This window comes from Scyliorhinus torazame, chromosome 7 (genome assembly GCF_047496885.1).
Source record: "Scyliorhinus torazame isolate Kashiwa2021f chromosome 7, sScyTor2.1, whole genome shotgun sequence".
In the NCBI taxonomy this organism is placed as follows: Eukaryota; Metazoa; Chordata; class Chondrichthyes; order Carcharhiniformes; family Scyliorhinidae; genus Scyliorhinus; species Scyliorhinus torazame.
Window position 1 is genome coordinate 246,170,959 of NC_092713.1, and position 3,597 is coordinate 246,174,555.

A 3,597-nucleotide genomic window follows, 5' to 3' on the forward strand; every position below is an offset into this window, starting at 1 on the left:
GGGAGACCCAGACTCTTATACTCCGCCTTACTGGGCGGAACCAGCAAGCAGGCTTCACCAATAATCTTCCTGTCTCAGGTACCTCCCACACCAATGATCTTACAGCCTCAACCTAGGTACCGTAATACCCCTTGTGGTGATGTGCATCAATGCAAATACATGTAGGCTAGCTAGACACTAGAGGGAGCACCAAAGACATCACACACACACACTCAACCAATGGATCAGGTAGATGGGACACGACCAATGGACATTCACGATACACACGGAGGTGACACGACCACATGGGGGCATTACACCAACCCATATATAAAGGACATCACACACATGATCTGCCTCTTTCCAGTGGAGACAGTCAGTGAGTACAGACACAGGGTAGATTCAATATTACACCCACCACGTGGATTGCAGCAACTGGTTAGTCAGTCTGGGTAGCTATAGTAGGATTAGCAGCAGTGCCGAACCTGAGTAATAGAAGTGTAAATAGTTTAATAAACGTGTTAAGGTTATCTCCACGTCTGAACCTTCCTTTGTCAAGTGCACCACAAGGAAGCCACTTATGTTACACCTGCAACATAACAGATCACCCCTAATACAGACTACCACACCCACTAATCACATGCACATGTCCTGGTCATGCCTAAGGATGGTAAGCTTTTGTGTCTCCTTCTTTAGCACCATGTCAGTAATTCTTACCATTGATCTGGAGCTTTGTCTGTCGGTGGCTATTTTCGGGGTGCCGGACTTGCTGGGGCAGCAGAACAGGCTGAAGGTGAGTATTCTTGCCTTTGCCTCGCTGATAGCCCAAACTCGGGTTCTGGTGGGATGGAGATCTTCCACTTCACCTCGTGCTTCGGCCTGGTGAAAAGGTCAAGTACATATTTAGAGGATCGGTGGAGGGGTTCTATCTGAGGTGGTAGCCATTCATCTCATACTTTAAAGAATTAGTCACCATCAGCAGTTAGAAGTGGGAGAGGGCGGTTATTATTGTTGTTGTGGGTAGGTTATTTTTGTTGGGCTGTTGAGAGTTATAAGGTAGGCTGTGTGTTTCTTTGGTTTTGTTTTATGATATGTTATCATCATGAACCTGTGATATGTATGAGCTGCTTTTTGGGCTGCTTGATGTTGATGTCATGCTGTTATTGAGAAATGTTTTAAATAAAAATATATAAACTGAGGTAGCCAAACCAAGAACTATTTTAAGGGACCTAGGTGCTACTCAAAATCCCTTACTAGAAAGTGACTTGGTTTCCCCTCCGGAGAGTTCACTGAAAGCTAAGGTATGAGTGAAGGGGATAAGTGGAGATTATATCCCAGTTCAATTGTATAAAGTACAATTGGAGTATGAGTTAGTGTCAGGTCTAGTAGTAGTCAGAGTGATTAAGAAGTTACCAGTGGATGGAGTGGACTTACTTTTGGGGAATGATTTGGCAGGAACGAAGGTTGTAGCTTCACCCATGATTACAGAGAGTCTGAGGGAAGTACTGCAGTTAGCAGATGAGATATCAATTGTAGGGTAATTAGGTAATTAGGAATTAGGAAAAGACTTTGGGCATTAAATGACTCAAAGAAAGAAATGCTGAAAGATATTAACCACACACCAGATGACAATGGTAGTGAATCTGATTCTGCTGATGCTGATGAAATTATCTCTCCGAGAATGACTCCTCACAGAAGTTTGTCAAAAATTAAATCTAGTAAAAAAACAGATTCTGAGAACTGAAGGTGATCCTAAGAAAGAGGGATCCAAATCTAATAGTAATAACAGGTTAGATGAAGATTCAGATGAGAGTTCTGAATCCGATTTGGATTCTGATTAACAACTGCTACCGAATGGACCTGTCACTAACTGATCTTGAACAGATGGCAAGTAATTCTTCCAAAGCTTAGGAAAAGGACAGCAAATCAGAAGAAGAAAGGGAATTGGACTTTCCTAAAAGTAACTTGTTACAGTCTCTTGCAGTAGACCCATTGCCATCCACTTCAGGTGCAAATATTTCCCAGAGCATGCCTGTCTTGAAGAAAATTCTTCATAGTAGCAGGCATCAACTATTCATGATGAGGTCAGCAATGGCTGTGAAATGACACCGAGCAAACAGCTGATTAACCCACATCCATGAAAATACATTTTGTGCCTGTTCAAAGTAAAGGAATCAAATAGCAAAGGAGTTAAAAAAATTAGTGGCCAATTTCTTTTGCAAATGAAGAGGAAGGCTGATGAAGAATCATGATGTGGAGATGCGGCATTGGACTGGGGTGAGCACAGTACGAAGTCTTACAACACCAGGTTAAAGTCCAACAGGTTTGTTTCAAACACTAGCTTTCGGAGCACTGCTCCTTCTTCAGGTGAATCTGAGGAAGGAGCACCTGAGGAAGGAGCAGTGCTCCGAAAGATAGTGTTTGAAACAAACATGTTGGACTTTAACCTGGTGTTGTAAGACTTCTTACGATGAACAATCATGCAGTGATTCTGCAGCCACATCTGTTAACAAAAAACAAAAAGGTCATGGAACCAACAATGTGCTATCCTCTGATTCTTATAATGATGTGAAAAGTAATTGCAAGCCACCACCATTTAAAGGAACAATGTCTCTTCAATTCAGCACATCCACCATGGACACTCCTAGCCACAGGCTTCACCTTTGTATATCTGTAAGTAAAGAAGAAAAGTTGAAGTCTGGAAAGCACAAACTATTTCAATCTGTATTACTAAATGGAGGTAAAAGGTGTAATTACAAAGACTCCGATGAAGAGGTAAAAGCTGTAAAACAAAGAATGGTGCATATAAAGCCAACCAACCATGCGAAGATTGAACCCTCAGCATTACTTGTCGCTTAAAGTAATCATGTGAAGGAAAAGCGAGAATGCAAAGTTGGAGGGAATGAAATGTGTTTATTGCTTAAAAATTAACCAAATATTTTCCTCCGTGTTGACAATGCTACTTGTAGTTTGAATGCAGAAGATCCTCGAAATTTGGATGAACATTTATTTAAAAATCTGGAAAGATTGGCTGCATTACACTAGAGACAGAAAGAGACAGAAATGCAGAAGAAAATCGTTCAGGGGGTCCTCTCTAATTTGGACAGTCCAGAGACCTGACAAATGGAAGCACGTTGTCTTTGATTTTGAAGTAGAGAGTGAAAACAAGGCACTGTTTGAAGATATTAGAGGGAGTTCTAGAATGAGAGATGCAAACCTATCAGCAGGAGAAGGACAAAGAGAAGGTCTAATAAAGATACTGAGAAAATATAGACAGATGTGCAGACGCACACCAGTGTGCATTACGTTAATTAATCATGATGTAGACGGAGGAAACTCTGAACCAATAAAGCCACATACGTCTTGTGGTGATATACTTCACTGCAAGTATACAAAGGGTTAGTGTACATACACTACACCTAGCTAGACACTAGAGGGAACACCAGAGACATGACACACAGGCAGTCAACCAATAAGTCAGTAAGATGGGACACGACCAATGGGCATTCAAGATACACATAGAGATGACACTACCACAGGAGGGCATTACACCAACCCATATAAAAGGACACATCACACATGCTCAGTCTCTTTCCAGTGGAGACACTCAGTGAGTAC

The 3,597-nt window shown here is 41.7% G+C and overlaps 1 pseudogene; it reads left to right on the top strand.

Moving 5' to 3' along the window:
- Positions 1–1,528: 1,528 nt before the first annotated feature.
- Positions 1,529–3,382, top strand: LOC140427234 (uncharacterized; annotated as a pseudogene).
- The last annotated feature ends 215 nt before the right edge of the window (positions 3,383–3,597 follow it).